This window comes from Ambystoma mexicanum, chromosome 1p (genome assembly GCF_040938575.1).
Source record: "Ambystoma mexicanum isolate Mex_15411 chromosome 1p, UKY_AmexF1_1, whole genome shotgun sequence".
In the NCBI taxonomy this organism is placed as follows: Eukaryota; Metazoa; Chordata; class Amphibia; order Caudata; family Ambystomatidae; genus Ambystoma; species Ambystoma mexicanum.
Genome location: NC_090921.1, coordinates 689227321 through 689248607, shown reverse-complemented (window position 1 = coordinate 689248607; position 21287 = coordinate 689227321).

Here is a 21287-nt window from a genome sequence, read left to right as displayed (position 1 = left end):
TAGACAGCTGCAGAAACATTCGCCAATAGGTAATTGAGAGTGACTATTGTCATGGCCCCTAAACAGTGTGAATGTTGGGAGACTAGAAGGGAGAGTGGTGCATTATCGCAAATGAATCCAAATCTGATCCCATTTGCATTTTATGTGAGTAATGGAGGTATTTTGTGGACGTGTTATTTCAACAATATGGGTACATCATTATGTGCTGGAAAAATTCTATGGAAAATCTATATAATTATGAATATGAGCAAAGATTAAATAATGCCTAGTCAGTCGAGAGTATTCCTGTAAGGTTTCAATGACCCACTGCTTTCTGTTAATGTTGTGAGTCTCACCAGAATGTCTGCTACCCCCTTTCGCTCTCATTTCTAGTCTACCATCTTTTTTCTCAACCTTTTCCATCCCAGGCTTGCTTTACCCCTATTGTCATTCCTGATTTTTTCCCCTCCATCTCGCTTCAACTCCATCTCTCTGATGCTATCTGTCTCACTATTGCACTACCCACCTCCTCCTCTCTCTCCCCTTTTTTCAAATCTCTTAATATCCCTCTTGCATTCTTCTCTCCTGTCTCTTTTTCACTCTCTCGCTTTCTGTTTTACCTTTTATCTTGCAGTCCATTTTGCTCTCTCGCCTCTCTCTCTTTCTCTCTTTCGCTCTCTATCACTCTCGGCGTCTCTCTCAAGCTCTGTCGGCATCTCTCCGTCTGTCTCTTTCTCTGTACCTGTGCAGGGAAAGGATAAAAGCAATGGCATAGCTGTGGGAGGCAACGGGTAGGAGAGGCGTAGCTGGTGTCTGCTCCCGAAAGTAGTGACATGGTATTGACTGGTGCTCAACGAGGAATCTTTCCCCCTCTCTGACACCACAGCTTCTCTCTGCCACTGGAGACATGAGCATGAGGAACAAGCTACATGCTGCGTGAAACAATGACTGCAATCATTAAATAAATAAAAAAGCAAAATCCCAAGGTGTCCCTTGTCCCCCCAGATTTAATGGGTCTCCTATGCCCCTGACGACGAGGATTCCAGAAAGCCCCTTTGATTGGGAGTTTGAAATCTATTATGACACATCATTTCTTAGAAACCCCTTAAAACAAGGTGAGCGCTGGATAATCTGATCAGACTCCCGGCATCCTAGGACTCCTTCGCCTTGCAGACCAGGTCCTCAGAAGGGTTACGCCCCTGGCTACAGTAACACTGTGAAGTAATAATCAGGTACTGCAGGTAATAGGTAACCGAAGATTTATTGCTGTGAAACGGATCCCATGCCCATCCAGCCATGGGCGTAATTTTAGGGGTGGACAGTGCTATTTGTCCCCCCAACTTTCATTGCACACTATTTTGTCCCCATTCATTTGGCAGGCACACTTTTTCGTCAGATGTCATGTTCCCCCCAACATTTGCAGCAAAGTTACTCCTCTGCGCCCAGCCACCCGCCCCTCCAATAGAACAGAATGTGGAACCTTGGCCACGGTTCATTACAAAACCTCTCTCCCGCTAAATGATACCATAAAAGGAAACAAAAACAAGTGAATAACAAACACCTTAAAGAAAGAAAGTGGGAAAATAGTTGGGAAAATAGTTAACAAAATAAACAGATACATTTCAATGGTTCACAATATCCACCAGAACTCGCCTCACCACAATGACATGCTCACTTTCCCACCAAACGAAGTCTCTCGAATTGACTGAAGGCAACCTGATCCTAGGAATACTACCACTACTGACAGGTTCTACCACCGCACTGGCTGCAGACTCCATTGCATTTCCTCCTTGTTCCACACACTCCGCCACAGCTACGGCAGCTTCCTCTCCACTCACAACTCCCTTCTCATGCACAGCCTCCTGCACCTCACTGACCGAAGTACTCAAACTAGGACCCATACTAAGCCCAAATGTCAAAGCAGATGTGTCTATCGGCACCCCTGGTGCTCCTCTCTCAACCACTATCCTCCTCTCCTTCCATCGCGACCCACCATCCAAAACCACATAGCCTGCACCCACTGTCAATACCGTCCATAGGGACATATACACAATCCCACCCTTTGGATCAAATCTCTAGTTCTTCACTCCAATCATTTTTTTAGTTACTTGTTGCAACCTTACTCTCTCCTATCAAGCACGTACTCTCTCCAACACTTCTGACATGTTCACTTCAGTGACAACGCTGCACCCAAGGCCAACCGTCCTCAATTTTGTACCTGCTTTCCTACCCCTCATGAGTTCAAATGGTAAAACGGCCTGCAAAGGATGACAGCGTATGTATACAGGCCGCCAACGCTTCCCACACTACTCCACTTGAGGCCAATTCATTGGCAAAAGCCAGTTGAATAGCCCCTTTCACAAATCTATTCATCCTCTCGACCAATCCATTTGCAGAAGGATTATACAAAGAGGTCCTGTGATGCCTGATTCCTGGATTCCTCAAAAACTCTTGGTTGTGGAGTGAACAAACTGAACTCCTTTGTCCATGACAATGCTAGCCGGAACACATTCCCAGTCAAATACTGTGCTAAGAAACTCTATAATCTTCTCAATTGTCACTGTTTCGAATTCAGCAGCGGCCTCCACACACCGCAATGTGTAATCCACCAAAACCACTACAAACCTCAACTCTCCACCAAGACCATCCATGGGGTCCAGCATGTCTAATGCCAATTTTGACCATACTTCACCCGGAACCTCTGCAGGACAAATCGGCTGCGGACACGGCGCCCTGCTTTTATCACTTACGGCATAAGCCACACACTCCTTTACAGCCACCTCTGCTCTCTTCATCCATTCCCAGCCACCAATATGATTCTCACAATTGCCATTTAGTCAATGACCTACCCAAATGACCTTTGTGCGCCATCTCAACAAGCCTGGGCCTCAAACTGAGAGGCTGAATTAGCCTATGACCTCTCGTGATGCCCCATGGACTCTCGGCCAAGTCATTCAAAATATGCATGTAGGCCTTCCCTTCTTCTTTGACATTTACATTCTCCCAGCCGACCCGCAAACCGTCCTTAATCCATGCCAACTCCACATCTACCGCACTCTCTCTCCCACTCACTTTTGTTAACGGCTGGAAGTATGCATGTGACTTGAGTACTCGTTTCACACTCCACATCCTCGCTTGGACCGACGACAGGCAACTGGAACAAACAGTTGCAACCACATTCCTCGAACCAGCAAAGTATTCCACTCTGAAATTTAATTTGTGTAAATCTTCCATCCACTTTGCTATCCTCAGAGACACAGACCCCATGTCTTTAGTAGTCAATATATAAATGATAGGATTGTGATCCTTTCGAATTAAGTACAGAATACCACACAAAAACATCCTGAAATGTCTAGCTGCCCAGGATGCTGCTAAACCCCCCCTCACAATCACTGCATAACGCCTCTCTGCATCTCTAAGAACTCTAGATGCAAAAGCAAGGGGTCTGCACCTGCCGCTGTGCTGCTGCTCCAACACCGCATCTAGACTAACATTGCTCGCGTCCACAGTAAGTACAGTCTTACTTTACAGATAAAACAAACTCAATGATGGAGCCTTATCCACATCCTCCTTCAATTTGATAAATTCCTCCTGGCAACACTCTGACAACTCAAACTTGACATTTTCAGTAACGCACGCATGCACACAGTCTTTTCTGCATAGGATGGGATACATTTTACATAGTACTCGGTCTTTCCCAGGAATTACCTGAGCTGCTCCTTATTCACAGGAGAAGGTGACTCCCTCATCACCTTAACCATACCTTCCCCAGGTTTTATGCCATTTACATCCAATGTGTGTCCTAGACAAGTAACACTGGAAACGCCCACCTGACATTTCGCCAATTTCACAGTCAAACCACTTTTCTGCAAAAGCTGTATTAATCGAAGCACCCTCTCATCGTGTTCACTCCAAACCTTACCCCAGACCAAAATATCATAATGGAAGTAGCTCAGATCACACACTTCCCCAAACAGTGCATGCATCAACCACTAGAAAACGGCTGTTGTGGACACCAAACCAAATGGCATACAGCAAAATCTGTATGTGTGACAATTTTTTAAATGTATTTTATTTATTTATTGAGCAATTATAAGGCGCAGTGTACAACAAAACATTTTTCTATGCGCCACAAGAGGGGGTGAGGTTCATGGGATATAAAACAACAGTAAAGGTCCTGCTAGGCCTTGTGACATTTAGATTGTGCAAGTGAAGTAAGAAGTGCTGGGGGCAGAGGGGCGGTGGAGGGGCAGGGGAGGGTGGGGTGTGGGGATGTTCCCAACCCAAGGGCCTGGTAAGTGCTGGTTAGGGAGTGCTGGTGGAAACAGGTCAGGGAGGGCCTGGAACAGTGTGTGACTCATAAGTGCCCAGGCCATCAGCCAGAGCGGTATGAGGGGGCATTTATGATATGATAGGTTATTTATAATGCGCTTATTACCCAGAGGTTTCTAAGTGCAGACCTGGGGATCGAACCCTTGGTGCTCCGCGTCGTCTTGCTTCCAAGATGAGCGAATTGTCCCTGAGCTATTCTCCCGAGACTTAGCAGGGGTGGGGGAAAGAGGTAGAGAAGAGCAGAGTCTTGAGAAGTTCCGGCTCAGGTCTGAGAGTGGCCGGGAGGCCATTCCTGAGGGAAGCACCTGCCGAAGAGAGAGATCTACCCCCCCCCACTCTCTGCTTGGAAAAATGTCTGATCTGCAGAGCGTTGGAGCTAAAGGGCCAAAGGGCTCTAGCAGGGAGGTATTTAAGAAGAGAAAGTTGGATGTAGTGGGGTACCAGGCCCCAGAAGGCCTTGTGGATGATGCAGAGGGTCTTGAATTTGATCCTTGCAGCCACTGGGAGCCAGTGGAGAGATTTAAGGGCTGGAGAGATGTGGTCCCTGGGGTTGAGGCCAAGGATAAGTCTTGCAGTTCTATTCTGGATAAATTGAAGGGGATGAAGAGGTAGATTGAGGAAGATGCTATTGCAGTAGTCCAGTCTCGAGAGAACAAGAGCTCTGGAGGCATTGAGTTTCTGGGGGAAAGTAAGGAAAGGGAGAATAGCTCTAAGGATGTGAAGCTGAAAGTGTACCTTCTCGGCAAGGGCAGTAATGTGAGCGTAGAAGGAGAGAGTGGAGTCAAAGATGACACCAAGGTTTTTTGCCTCAATAAATGATGAGGGAAGGTGACCCAAGGACGGGGCCCAGAGAGAGGGAGGGAAGCAGGAAGCAGGCGATCTTGTTCCAATTAGAAGGATCTCAGTCTTATTGGCATTAAGACAGATATCATTAGATGAGCACCATGCCTGAATAGCAGTCAGACAATCAGGAATGAGAGAGGAGGAAGAGGAAGTAAAGAAGGGGGAGCTTGAAGGAGAGCTGAGTGTCATCAGCATAACACTGAGGAGAGAAGGAGGAAATCAAGTGGGCCAAAGGGGCAAAGTAGATGTTGAAGAGCCACAGCAATAGGATAGAGCCCCGAGGGATGCCGCAGGTAGAGGGAGACGTTGAGGAGAGGAAGGGGCCCAGTTCCACCTGTGAAGGTTGATTAAAAAGGAATGAGGTCAACCAATCCAGTGCAAGTTTTGTGATACCAAGAGTGTTGTGGAGCCACTTTAACAGGGTGGCATGATTGACAGTGTCAAAGGTAGAGGAGAGATCAAGGAGTATGAGGACAAAGGGGGAGTTAGAATCAAGGTTTGAGAATAGGACTTTGCAGGTGTTCAGGAGAGCAGCTTCTGTGTCTCTGAATGCTCTGAAGCCAGACTGGTGGTCATGGACGCAGCCAATAGATTCAGTGTGGTGGGTCAATTGGGAGATTACCAACTTCTCCAACAGTTTGACCAGGAAGGGGGTAGTGGAGATAGGTAGTAGTTAGATGGGCAGGAGGGTTCGGCGGAAGACTTTTTAGGAGAGGGCGCACGAGGGAGTACAAGGCAGGAATGAGGATAGAGATGTTGTGCACAATAGTTCTGGAGAAGCAAGGGAGCAAGGGAGCACCTGTTTGGAGGACAACTTCATAGAGCGGACATCTTTGGAGACCCCATCCGGTGCTATGGGCGAGAAGGAGGAGAGTATAGGGGAAGTAGAGACGGGACCAAGGGAGGCTCCAGAGCAGGTTGGGAATACGCTGGTGGGTAGAGGAGAGTTAGGACAGGATGTCCTGGGTTTTGGTAGTGAAATAATAGGCCAGTGCAGTACAGATGGCCTGGGACAGAAGAGGACAGTTGGAGACTGCAGTAGGGTTGGGAAGTTCCTTATTGATTTTGAAAAGTTCAGCCATGTTGTTGGCGGCCCCAGAGATGTGGGCTTGGATATGGGCCCTCTTCTTGGAGCAGATGAAGAGACAGTAATGCCTTGGGATCAGGCGCCTGGCAAGTTTGTCACTGGATGTGTTTGATGCCTGCCACTTCTGTTCAGCAGCTCTGCACTTGCGTTTCAGAGTGGCTAGGTCAGAGTCATACTAGCTGTTGCACTTGGAGGCAGGCTTCAAATGGATCCTCATGACATGGCAAAGGTATCAAGGGTGTTGGAGATGGAGAGGTGAGGATTAGCGAGGGCAAAGTCAAAGGGAGAATCAAAGGCAGGGGTCGAAGGGGGAATGACAGTGGCTGCAAAAGCAGCTGCTGACACTCGCTTCATTGGTCGAATAATGGAGAAGTAGACTGGCAGTGCGGGTGGTAGTATGGCCAGACGGCCCAAGAGCTTGAGATGAGAGGAGGGGAAGGACTGTTCAGACCAGGAGAGAGGTATGGTGAGAGGGTTAGAGATGGGAATGTCGGTTGAGATGAGTGCATCCAAGGTGTGTCCGGCTGAGTGGGTCGGATCGGAGGAAAGAATGGTGAGAGAAAGAGAGTTACAGAGGTAACGGGAGAGAACAGGGGCACAAGCAGGGGGAAACACGTCAGAAGCAGCCGTTCTGAAGTCCTGATCTGATGGATGAAGGGAGTACTCTCACAGCATCTCGGTTTTGATTTAAATTCTGCTGGATTCTGCTGTGGAGTACAGTGATGACCATAGTCGTTTATTTTTTTGTCCAGTCTGGGTGCGCTTCTACACCTGGCATTATCCTCATCTCTTCGCTGCTCATCTTTGCTCCGCCTTGCATCCTGCCGCTGTATGCTGTTGAGTTACGGTTGTGGTGGGTAAGGTCTCTAGTTGCAGAGCTTTGCATTTGGAAGATGAGAATCAGGGTGAAGGGAACAGGGTGTAGGGAAGCAAAATATGTATTCACCTTGAAGATGTTAGGAGACTGGGGGGCTGAAACTATACTTGGCGGTAGTTGAGTCGTGGTGGTCTGCCTTTGATAAACCCATCCTCTTTTTCTCTTTTTTAGCATTTGTATGCCAAATTGGGTGTGAGGTATAGTACTAGACTGACAGGCTCTAGATTTTGAGTTTTTGTAATTCTTTAAAAAGTGCCTGCCTGCAGAGGATATGCCTCCAATAAGATGCTTAATTGGGTTTATGAAAAAGCAGTGTTAGAAATCCCCACAATTGGTGTCAAGTAATTATCTATCACAAGCTATTCTTGCCGCTTGAATCTCCAGCTGCAGATGTAAGCAATAGCAGACTATCGGAAATCTTGGCTTTAGGTGCTCAGAGAAGACAGCGTCTTCAGGAGAGAGGCCCCAATCCTGGATTACTGAGGATGTTAAACCAGATTTTGACTTTTGTAATCACTCATGTGGAGTTGGGGAAGAAGGCAGTAGCTAGTCCTGTAGATCCCTTATTTGTTCTGAGGGAAGTCTCATCAGAAGATAAAACTGCCATTCCCAAAGATTGGATTCCTGCCCTCGCAATGCAGTCTCTGACTAAAAAGATGGAGCACGTAATTTCCGAATTTGTGGGGCAATCCACATTAGTGAAAAAAGTGGTTGATGATGGTTCACTTAATTGAGTCAAATAGAAGTGCATTAAGGACTTTGACCTTAATGCTTGCACTAAAGTAGCTGAATTTAGTGCCTGGGTTGAGTCACTGGACATTAGTATCCCTCTAGTTCACAAGCAAAACCTGGAAAGATCCTGTCAAACTGACCTGATCCATGTAGAGGTTAATCAGCTCTGTCAAACAAATCCTGACGAATTTGCTGATACTAAAATGCTTATTAGTGAACCCAAGAACTCTGGGATAAAGCAGGCTGACCAACTGTTTCCTATTATTAGATCTTAGGCAGAAGTTGATTGCGGATGGTTTCCCTCCCCAGGAAAAACTCTTGGTTCCAGGGCTATCTGCCTCATTAGAAGTGAGGCGGTAAGGAGTTAACAGTGCCGGTAAAGGTGCCAGCACTGTTAACCCTGTACCGCCTCATTACGAGGTCCCCTCGTCAGACCAGGCGCCCTGTGCGGGTCCCGTGAGGGGACCAGCATGCTAACAACGGGCCCGTCATTAATGGGCCCGTTGTTAGCATGCTCCCCATTCCCATTGAGCCCTATGGGAGCTCAATGGGAATGGGGATGGTTCAGGTCCATGTTCCCTGAATGGGGAAATACCAGGCCCTCCAAGGTTGGAATGGCCTGGTATTTCCCCATTCAGGGACCACAGACCCGGACCCGAGTTTGGAGGCAGCCATGCCCTTACTAAGGGCATGGCTGCCTCCAAACTCGTAATGAGGCCCCATGACTAATTTTATCTCAGACTCTTTACTTTGAAAGGATATTTGTATCAGGAAATCACATTTCCAATGATTGACATTCCGACCCTAAGGAGTTTCATTTTGGACTCTCTGAATATTATCCTCACTAACGTCGAGAAGTCCAAGGAGCTGGAATCAAGAGAATCTCTCCAAAGCAAAGTTTTGGCCTGGTTACATCGAAGAGTTGGCCAAAGCTGCATTAGAGCTCAGGATAGAGTCCTTCGTAGGGTGCATATTAATAGCTGGTGCTCCATGGATAATACAGATTGCATTGTTATTGGTGTGGTCGCAGTAATTTACCTCTGTTTCAGAGTAAATGCACATATTTATGATCTATATGATCTTCCAGGAAAATAAGAGTTATTTTGGACTGAACTCCTATTCGGACCATGTTGATTGTAGTCTCAATGGCTTAATCTGATTGTTTTATGTTTTGTCCTTGTCTCAGCACTTCTATTCCTATAGGCTGTGTTCTAGCGCTTTACAAATAAATAAATAAAAAATAACTGTGGCCGCTTCATAGGAACAAGATGTATGTTGGAATCTCTAAGGAAGAGAAGCTAGGAGGTAGAGGAGGTGAGGTCAGCTGTAAGGAAGGCATGGTATCAAACAGTAAGACAGACACAAGTGACCAGAGTTCAAGGGTGTTTATTGAACTTCAATTGGTTTTGAAAAAAGCCTATCTAACCCTAAATCTAAACATGGGAGCAAGCTACGACCATCAAATAATAATAACACAGTCCTAGTGGTGTCTTGTTAAAATAAAAAGTGCCTATACTAATAAACCTACTGCCAATCCTTACTTCTAAATACAAAAAGTGTAGGAAACAATGTTATGCAAAAGAAAAGTATTCAAGAAATGATATTCCAGAATATTCAAGCCATTGGCTTCCCTTCCCCACATTTTCTGCACGGGACAAGGCGGAACACTCAAGCTTACCAAAGTCTCTGGCTTCTCTAGCACGAAGGTGCAATTTAAAACTTCAGCAGCATGGCATTCTGTGCCAAAGTCTCCTTGCCATTCAAAGTCTCTTTTTCAGAGGGCCTGATGCAACACAACAAACATCAAAGTTCCTTTCTTCTTAGGATTTCAGATATACAAATTCTCAGGTGATTTTCTGTTCACCCCGGTCCTGTCCGGCAGGCTCTGACCCACTTCAACACAAAACTTTCTCGGGTGATTTTCTCTTTACCCCAGGACCCCCTCCACCGGTCTCAGACCCACTTGAACACAAAGCTTTCACTTGATCTCCATCTGCCGGGCTCAGATCAATTTTATCTACTTTGCCACAAACTGTCTTTACTGTATTAAGATCGAAGACTTTCGACTGTGTGCAGGATTTAGCTTGACCCACTGCAAGACTACTTCGATTCACAATTCTCTACAACTCTTTCACTTTTTAGCTGGATACTTTACAGTGACTTTCGATTGAGCACACCTGTGGTGCCGGACCACTTTGTCAAAGGTATTGTATCTTTGTTTCAAAGTTCAATCACTCATCAGCAGTTCAACTTTACTTGCAGCTTTTTATCAAACGCATTGCAAACCACGCCCGATCCAGTGCTCGCCATACAATGTGCCACTTGCAACCTTTGCTTCAACACAGAACAGTCTTTTATCGGTCTCCCCTACACACCGGCTGTGTTGATTTCAGTGATGCTGCTTTGTTTTTGGAGCGGGAGGGCCCTGGGTATCTTTGACACACAATGCAGGATTCTTCAGCTTGTTTTCCTGGTCTTACACTTTCCAATCTCGAGGACTCATGAAAGCAACGGTTCCTTGTCAAAAGGGTCAAGGGAACTTCCCTCCTTATGATCCCTTTCTGTTTTGCCGTCTTTCTTCTCTCGTTAAACTGCCATCTTGGAACTGCTGTTTTCTTGTGTGTTTTGCCTCACTCAGAGTGTGCTCTCATGCTCTGCCTTTTTATCTGTGTGGGGAAGCTTAATGGAAGTCAGGTGTGTGTAATTATAATTGTAGTTGGTTATTTATAACACCCTTAATACCCAGAGCTTTCTAAGCGCGGACCCGGGGGTTGAACCTGTGTTGCTCTGCGTCGTCTTGCCTCCAAGGCCTGCCCGTTGCTCCTGAGCTATCCTCCCAAGACTTTTCAGCTGTGTGATGGTCAGTAATTGCCTGACCATTCTATTGGGACACGGCTGGTATACGGCTCGGGTGTTAGCCCGTTTTCTCCCATAGCGGGCTGTCCGTGAGAAAGTGTCTGTGTTGTAAAGAGTAAAGGGGGGGGCAGAGTTCCTAAATATCCTACTTGGTAGGATGGGGTAAAGATGTTATAGGGAAGGGGATAATGTGTATCACCATCCAGTGTTCCACTCCCACTCCCCGAAGACCCCTCACCCAGGTGATCCTCCTGCACTGGTCCACCCCCAGGAATTGGATCCAAGAGCAATGGCCCTGTCCTGGCCACCTGCATGTCAGATCCCTGGGGACTAGTGGGTGAGATACCTTCTTGTTTCTCACATGACCTTCCCCTATGAGATGTAGCTGCATCTGTTTCAGAGGGAAACCAAGAAAGGAAATCGGTGTTCCCCTGGTCTTTACCTTTTCAGTGTTCCACAGTGAAATAGAAGGGTTGCCGGTCTAGGAACCATCGAATGACTCGAGGGTTAGAGTCCATTTGTTGGCTTATCCACACTAATGGAGAATGATCCCTGACGAGTGTGAACTTTCTTCCTGGGAGATAGTATCTTAGATGGCTGAGGGCCGAGTTGATGGAAAGAGCCTCTAATTCTAACACAGAGTCGTTTTTTTCACATGCAAAGAGCTTTCGACTAGTGAATAGGATAGGGTGTTCTAATCCATCACAAACATGGGAGATAATGCTCCTAACCCTGTAAGAGAGGCGTCAGTTAACAAAAACTCTTTTGAAAAGTCTACTACCTTTAGGATTGGGTTTTGGCACAGGGTTTGTTTTAAGTTGTAACAATTGTCCATGTCAGTCCAATGAATGTTCTGGGAGTCGAAGTTCTTTAATTTGTCTGTCAACCTAGCTGTTCTGTCGGGGAAATTAGCGATAAACCCACGGTAATAACCTATTAACCCTATGAATGCTCTGAGGTCTCTCTGGACGCTGGCACAGGACTCTTCAATGGCCCTTGCAATCTCAATCACTTTGTCCAAAGAAGGATCCCTGTCAATTCATAACTTTTCTCTTGCTTTAGCATTGCTCGTTTTCATCATCACCTGCTCTCTTATATATTCATCCAGTACACCCGTATATTTGCTAGTGGATATGAGAGTGAGCAAAGCTGTAACATAGGAATCAATTGACTCGGTGTCACCCTGTGCCCTGAAAAAGAAGTGATATCGCTCCAATACCACACTGAGCCTTTTCCCGAAACACCCTTCGAAATTCTTGAGGGCAGTTTAGTACAGGCTCTCCACAGTTTCTCCTTCCCCACCGCCGGGGATTCGTACCTCCTCAGCAGGCAAATGTCTGAACACTCTCAGCCCTTCAGTTACTAAACAATTCAAAAGCGCTGGCCCCAGCCGAAATCTTCACGGGTGGGGCACGGATGCCGGACTATTGCCGCGGGGCCTGTGGCAAAAAGCGTGGGCAGGAGGCCTCACTCACACCATTCACGCCAGGGCTGTAGCGGGAGCAGCGGCTGGATGCCCAACAAAGCACGGCGGTGGAGACATACGCGTGGGTCTGCATGGTCCGTTTAGCTTTTCCCTCATTGCCAGTGAAGTAATAATCTGGCACTGCAGGTAAGAGGTAACCTGAGATGTATTGCTGTGAAACAGACCCCATGGGTGCCCAGGCACCAGGCCCCTCCAACAGTACAGAATGTGGATCCCTGGCCAAGAGTATACACGCCAGGGATCCATTACAACACACTGCTGTGCCTCTCAAACGGTTCCATCAGGGAGGGATAGGTCATCCAGTCCCGGATCTCTGGGATGGGTAGCAGTTTTGCTTTTGTGGTTCTCGTTTCAGGTACACAGTCGCTAGAATACACAGAAAAAATTTGGTCTGAAGAACTGCTCTCATCTGAACTGCAGCACATTGATTTCTCTCACCTGTTCATGGCGCTGGTTCCCCTATGGTGCAGCAGACAGCTGTGATGGAGTAAATTAACACTGTACATTGTTACATAACATAATTTAAAAATATTTGTTTTATTCGCATGATTATTTTGACCAGCTTGTGACATGCAGTCAAGCATGTGCACACGCACATTTAGATAACACAAGTTACAAATTCAATTCTCTTTTAGCACTTGATTTATGAAATCATGAGCGTTGTTGTTAATGAACACACTGGTACTCCTTTTGTTTAAGGTAGCAATGCGCAGCAGCACTCTCTTCATGTGCGATAATTATATGTTTTTTTTATTTTGGGACAGGAGCGGGATGATGGGCTAATCACTCTTTCCAAATCCCTTGCAGTCCCACATCGTCTAGCGCAGCGCCGTATGGGCACAGCCTCTTGTAAAGTACAGATAATAAATGCTACCGTGCATTTTTGTCTAATCTTCCTGTTCGACTGGATTATTGGAATGCTCAATGACAATTAGAATGTGCTGTAACTTCATGATGGCGACATTTCTCTTACACCTTGGAAGATAAATGGCCTCATGATGGGTCCAGAGGTAACTCTGCCGGTGCTACCGGGGGGTTGCTGCCGGACCTGTAAAAATTTACAGACGCCTCAATTCCCAGTTCAACTAGCTCATTACGAATCTGGCGGTTGGGAAGTCAGACGCCAGTAAATTTGTTCATCCCCATTCCCATGGGAGTGGGGACACGGAAGCACCGCCACCGTTGCTAACGGTGCCGGTGCTTCTGTGACCAGTTTGCTTACCGTGACCGTTGCGCCCGGGAGGGTCAGATCTGTCAGGCACAGCAGCTCCAGCAGGCAAACATGTAGTTTGCCGGTCCTGAAACAAGGGTGTCGGTGAGCTTACCGGCACCCTTATTTCCGGACCGGCAAACTTGTCATGAGGTCTACAGTGTTTTCTTGATAATTCATAGGAACAAAAGGAGAGTGAGCTGCACACTCTGTGGGCCTCATTATGAGTCAGGCGTTAAGGGGTTAACGGCGCCGTAATCGGTTTTTGCAGGCGTTAAAATCCATGGCGCTTAGGGACCATGGTGCTAATTACGCCACCGTAATTTACGGTGGCGTAATTAGCGCCTTCCCCACTCCCATTATGCCATATGGGGCAAAAATGGGAATGGGGAAGGGTAAAATGGGAAATGGGGATTTACCGCCCCACTCACCTTGGAATGGGGCAGTAAATCCGCCATCCACAATGGTGTAAACATAGTTTACACCATGGTGGTAAGGGTACGACCCAGGCGGTAACTTACCGCCTGGGTCATAATGAGGCCCTGTGTCCTTAAGTAAGTGACTGGCCACAAACAAAATGACAATGCATTTTGCACATCATGCACTTCCCGGGGGCCTTGTGTGTCAAACACTGTGAATCAAAACATAATGTGACACGGCCCTGACCAATCCCAGAGTGCCACCATGCATGGAAAGAGAAATAATATAGTGCGTTGTTACCAGTGAGTGGGCATGATTGCCCTCCAAATACCGGGACGCATCATAAATAGAGATGAGTTGGACAAGGAGTACATGGGGAAGTTACCAAGGTTCAATATACTGTTGTTGCAAAGAATAAGGTGTGGCTGGGAAGGGAGATGCCACTTCTGATTAGGAGGGGTTTGCAGGAAAGTAAATCATTTAGTAGGCCACAGGTGGAAGGCAAGAACAGAATAGTATAGTGTTGTGGCTTGTTCTGTGTCTCTTAAGGTGTGTTGTGGCTTATGCCTAGCGTGTGATGTCATGGCTGAGGTCACTGTCAGAACCCAGGCAGAATCTTGTGAACCGAGGGTTCTGGAGAGGTAGTCAGAAGGTGACCGCCTGGGTATTGGGCAATGGTGTATCATGCTACTGTCCTGTACAAGTCTACTGTAAGCCCTGTCTATATCCATGTAACCGCAACTGCGCTGAAAAGAATAAAGAAGAACCTATACCTACACGTGTGCTGCTGTACTTACTGTGACCTGGTACTACCCACCTAACCATCTTATAACATGTAGCACATAATGGAGTAGAATACAACTACGCGCACAATTACTGGATCATTGCCAAAGTCAGAGCCAAAGAAGGCATAAAACCGTCAAAGAGTTAGATTGAGTTTCAGAACTGGTGCTTGTAGTAATGCGGCGGAAACTGTGAAGGAAGTAGGAGGAAGTCTGTGTTGAGTGTACCATATTCCAGATCTGTTAATCAAATGTACAACATTTTCTGTGGTATCTGCAGCATGAGATCCCAATATAGTCCTGCAATGCCAGACCCAAGTGTGACAGGGTTCCACCGCTCTGATCAGGATTCCTGTAGGATAGTGTGGATCCACCCATGGACGGCTGCATGCTCTAAGACTGTATTCAGTTCCCTTGATCAGCCTTTAAACACCTGGAATTCGGGATCTATGTTGCATCTGTGTGTGTCCCACATATATTAAGGCAGTCATCCATCTTCATTTCATCTGAGACTACCTTCACCAATGTCATGTCTCTTCTTTGTAGCAAATAATTGGATGTCTAGAAATGTAAGCATGGATGGGTCATGGTTGTGCTTCTTGGTGAAACGCGTGGCAACGGGTGATCTGCTGTCCCCTGTGCAGAATGGTGTCTATTTTAGATCTGCATTGGTATCTCGTTAATTTTGCTGCAGAACGTGTTCCTGTCTCCAGAATGTACCTCAAATAATTGACGTGGTTGATGTTGGCTGTTATGATTCACATGCACTTACTCTAGAATTCTAGATTCAGAGATATTATTTTAGCAGGTATGGCTATTTGTGTGTGCCGGACCTTGGTGAAGAGACAATGAATGATTTCACAGTTGGTAGGGGGATAAGTCCCTATTTGAAAATAGCCTTGATTTCATATATTTGTTATTGGGATTTACATCGTGGACTGCGTGGTTGCCCATTGTATATGGGTACAGATGTGCAATGTACGGACCATACCATCTCTCATATATTTCCACCTTATTCTACTCTCCTCTAAGTTTTATTCACAGATCCTGTCTGACCGATCTTCTCGCCCTGCCAACATCAACTGTCGGAATCCTACTGTCCACTTTCTGACCCTATGGTGCCTTTTTGGGACAAACAGCTTGTACATGTGGTTTGGTTATTTACCCACCCATTGACTGCCCATGGTCATGCGAAACCCTACAGCCATTTCCACCCGCTTTCTGCCCCTCTCCACCCAAAACACATCCCCCTGGGCTGTTTTTGAGCGAGCTTTACAAGCCTTAACATTAGACTTTGTGCTTAAAGTGCCTGCCAGTGTTTTCTCAAAGCATTCTTCTGAGAGATAGTGACTGAATTGGAACTATGCCTGCCCTTCACTGAAGTTATGCTAAAAACAAGCATTGGCAAAGCCAACAGTTTAAGCTTGTGTATCAATATTAGGCATTCACCAGGCACTGCTATTATATGGTACACCAGACTTTGCAGCTGCTACAATCAAGTTACTACCACTACAGCAGTGCGTGGCAAAGCCTTTGCCATGCCTACGCAAAAGGCAAAACATTTGGTATTGCCAATGCTCATTTAAGAATGCCTGTTATCTGTGTGCCCTTCCCACCATGGGAACAGGATGACATGGATTAGGGACGCATGTTGTCTAGGAACCTTTAATACTCGATGAATTTGTATTCCTCATCTGCAATATGTTCAACGTCCCAGGTCCCTCTATCATTGAAGATTCCCTTTGAGAGATCATGAATTTATTTAAAACATGACTTGTTAATCCATATATGTTTAAAACATGCTTTAAAGGCACTCATCTTGATTACTTGTATTCATCATTTTCTTGGGCTATACTCCCGATCCCCTTATACAAGGGTCGGGCTCACGCACTGTGCTTGCTGGTTCGACGAAATATGGGGCCACTTTGAAAAACAAATATCCAGGGCCACTTTTGGTTCCCAGTCCAGCCCTGCATACATTGCATTCAGAATGACAGTGTAATTAAAACATTAACTGACAGTGCAAAGGCTCTCCAGGAGTTTTAGAAATAGGCCGAAGCTGTGTGTGAGGTTGCAGCTGCGTGAGGCTAAATCTGAGGCAAGTGTCGGTTGTATGAGGGTTTGAAATAAGAGTGTGAGGTCAGTAGAAATGTAACTGATGATGCACAGGATTATGAAGAGGTATTTGGGAGGTATTGTGCTTGTTACACAGACAGTTTTTTCCAAACTGTGGGCAGTGCCTTTCTTCACATTATAGCAGCAAATTAACTATAGATGATACAAGGACATGGGGCTCATTATAAGTTCCCCAATATCTCACTGGTAATTCCAGCAGGATACTGGGGAACGACCGTACTGTCTCTGCCACCCATTATCCAGGTGTTACCGGGTTACGGGCGGCAGAGACACCGGCAGCTCCCCATTCCATGGAGCCCGCTAGGACTCCATGGGATGGTGTTGCCTGAATCACCGGCACTGTTACGAACGGTCCCGGTGATTCAGGCATTTATCTGCCAGTAGGGGCCTGACCTGCTGGTAGATCATAGTCTCTACCGCAAGAATTGGAGTTGGCCGGTCTGGAAAGGGGCCGGTCTCCGTTGTTACCGACATCTTATTTCTGGCCCAGCCAACTTGTAATGAGGCCGAATATTGAATCAGGCTTCCCCTGTCCTCGTCCATCGTGAAGGGTCACCATCAATGTGCAGGTTGGAGAGGAGGCTTGGTTCTCCTGAAAGGCTAGAATGATTGGGCTGACATAGGGGAAGATTTAGTTGTTGGGAATATAATCTTAAAATGGGCCACGAGGTACATAGGGGACCTTTGCTGACACTAAGTACTCAGATCAGATTCTGAAGGGAATCCCCAGGCAGATATTCGAAGACAGCATTCCTCTTGCAAAATGTGTGGTAACAGCAGCTGAACCCTGTTTGTGCAGAGTTTGTATCCTTGTGATAAAGGTCCTAATGGAGCCAGACATTTGCCAAGCTACTTCCCAAGCTAAGGTGCTAATGGAGTCAGCCATTTGCCAAGCTAATTTAACTGGCTCCAGTCAGTCTGGGAGAAGGCGTTGGGAGGACAAACATGTATTGGTGTATTGCCTCATGCGAGGAAAGAACATCAATATTTTACTTCTTAAGTTGAACACGTAGCTCAAAAGGCCATATTCTGCTTCTGCTGAGCACTTTTAGACATCACCCATGGCCTTCTGCCATGAAGATTGTCTTTGAACTTGGCCTTGTAAAGTATCCTTGTCTCTCGGATTATAAAGGAGTGCGAGCACGCACTATCGTTATTCTGGAACACCTTGCCGACCTCTATTTCCATTCTTGGCTCACATAACAAGAGACCATGATGTGGTCAATTTTTCAGCATTAATTGTCTTAAATGAAAAGAACTTGCCACTTATGGTGTTCTTTCTTTGCACGTTAACAAGGGATGATTCAGCATCTCACGGTTACTGCCTTCAAGAATAGATAACCAGTCTTGGCTGCTTCTGCCTTGACACCAGGCCAGGCAGCCCTTCCAGAATCATCCACAGTCTCAGCTAATTCTTTGTTGCAACACAGCTCTCAGCTCTTCTCTATGGGTGTGATCTTACTAAACATGTGACACCAATGTCCAGTTTCTATATAATGGCAGATCTGCCTGCAGTCTATTCACCACTATAGCCAGCTTCTACAATTGGTTGATCTACTTGCGTTGCAGCATCTGTACATTTATTGAACGGCTTGCATTTTCTGCAGTGCTCTTCACACATGCATTCTTCTTTTCCACATATTGATATTGATATTGTATTTGTATTGCGCACATACACAAGTGTTTCAGAGCACATATGAAAGTTACTGATTCTTAAAATCGTCATCGGTTTCTATGAGGTCCATACATACTGTTCTTCAGTCTGTCTTCTCTGTGCGTCATGCTCGTCTTTCATGATGTCACCAGCTCCTTTTTCTCTGATTTATAGTCCTTCGGGGAGCTCCTCCATTAGATTATCATTTCTTTGGGGATACATTTGATAGGATTTCCTCAGTGGATACCTCTTCTCGAATATTTGTTGAAGAATAGTTGCAACTGCTAGTGTTAAGCATGGCACAATCTCAGGCTTCCAACATATGGCTGGATGGGGGGGAATTCCTGTAGTGGCAATCAGCTGCTCCTCTACACTCCCCCTCTGGTTGAGTCATCAACCACACTTTCACCAGTCTGCACATTTTGATATCTCCTCTTGAAGTAGTGCTTCTTTGGAGTCCAGATTGTCATCACCCACTTCAGGGAACCTGCTGATTTTACATGTTCCTCCACAATCCAGGTCATGTAGCTGCACTGTCCATTCAGGTTACAATAGACCCATCATCCTACATAATTCTTGTGATTTCTTGGATGCAGGAACTTTGTCCCCCCAGGTGCTATGATGCTAGTCTCCATGTATTTTCTGACATCTTCATCTGTTAACTCCTTGGGTCCCAACCCTGACTCGACATTGATCATGATCTTCATTCCTACTGCCTCTTTGCTGTCTTCTTACATTGTGTAATTATTATCCTTATCACACAGAATCCAAACATCACTATTACTGCTCCAAATAACTTGAAGATGTTCACCACCCACTGTGGAACCATGAAACTATAAACGCAAACCAACTATCATCTGTGATGTTTTCTGTCTCGTCTTCCATCTTGTTATGCAGGTTAATCAGCAGAGGTATGGCCTCTGTCAAGGTTCCATTCTCATCATCGTGAGAAGGTATGAATGTGCAACATGATGGCCCGATTTTGGTGCGAACTCCTCCTTCCATCGCAGTGATCATGCCAAGGAGATATATGTTCTGCATGGTCATCAATCGCGTGGCCATCTACTCTTCTTTTATAGCACTGAATCCGTTTATGGTGGTGTTGATTGTCTGCAAAAGTTCCCATCTGGTAATTTACAACCATTTAGCATTGGCCATCGGCTAGATCCCAGGCATGAAGATAGTAATGAAAATGTAAGCAGTCTTGCTGAACAGCCTATGCTCATATGGAATATGCCTCTAATGATTTTGCTGAGAAGTAATTCTCTCTTCTTGTTCAATTAAGACATGTAAGCGATCCACTCCTTCTCAAATGAGCATCTACTTTCAGAAATTCTCCAATGTTCAGGTCACTCTGTGGAATCATCAATGCTGGAACATGAATAAGCACCAAGGAACTCTTCCCTGCCAAATTCTTGGGCAGCTTCATGTAGGCTCTAGGCCCACAAGCCCAATATCGATCCATCAGGACAGCTGCCCCGCTCCCATTCTGGAAACCTCAACATAGTTTTACAGCCTATGTTATGTCCTACATTCTTTCTTCCTTCGCTGCGAAAGCACAGTGTCGCATTCGCCAATGGAACCACAATCATTGGACCTGATTCATCTTCTACCCATGTCAGCAGTTTGGTATACTTGGCCCATGACTTCAAACATCCATCGTTCACTCTCTGCACTTCTTGTAGATATTCTGGCTTCAGTAGATGAGCTGCACAGGACATTACCCCGTCTTCCCATCCCTTCTTGGACTCCACTCGTCCAAAGACTAACACTTCAGTTTGTTCGCAACATCCAGGTGATCCAGCTATTTCCATTCTGTAAGTGCACTCCATTCTCTTCATGTCCACCTGCAGGATACACTAGCATCTTGCTTTGCCATCCGGGCTGCTTCTCCATTTGTGACTACTTAATAGAATCATCCTGAAATGGACATTACCATTTCGGTCTCCATCGCAAAGTGGCCCAACCTCCCTGAAATTGTCCTCTGGCCATACATGATGTAAGATGAAGGAGACACCTGGCATTGTGTTCTGGAACCTCTCTTGAAATTAAAGTTTGCACTGTATTCATGGCATAGGGTATGAGAGCACAGACGTAGCAACTCTTATTAGATTTTCTCTCTTCCACCTTTCTCATGTGCTGATACCACATGTTCTTACCCAAAATGCGCTGCATTGTTTAAATAAGTATTTATCCCTTCACTATATTCCTCTGCATTTCTTCTATATCTCCAATAGGCAAGGTTTGTGTATTGCCCACTGAGTGAATCAAAAGCAGTTTTAATAGTGGGAGGAAGCAAAGGGACATATGCCTTATCAGGACCAATGTGATAGAGAGTGTGAAACAGAAGAAACAGAAAGACAAAAAGAGTGATTGTACAGGCATATACTATGCACAACACCATCAATACCCATCTCGCGTGCCATCGTGGGACTGGCTGGCCTTGTTCACTCCCTAAAATTGTGCTATCTTCAACATTCCTCCTTTTCATTACGATCATTTAAGGAAAAAAAATCTTTTACTCCTGCAATTGCAATATCTGCTCTGTTATTGCTATGAGTAGCCTTCTAATCACAGGGCCATTTTTAGGATCCTGTAAAAAAGTGCTAATATCAACGTGTCTTCTGACAAGAGCAGGATAAGCTTGAAGGATAAATAAAAAAAACAGCAAACACAAGCCGAGGCATATCCCTGTCGGTGAGAACCATAGGTTTAACCAAGCAGATATTCAGTGAGAAATGAATCTGGATATTGCCCTCGTTTCCAATTTCTGATCAAGAACTGACTTTTGGACATAACTTTAATGAGTCAATTAATTTCTAACGTCCAATTTTCAAAAGATTCATGTGACTCTCAGGGTTTGCACTCCTGCTAAAATATCTATAAGGAGTGT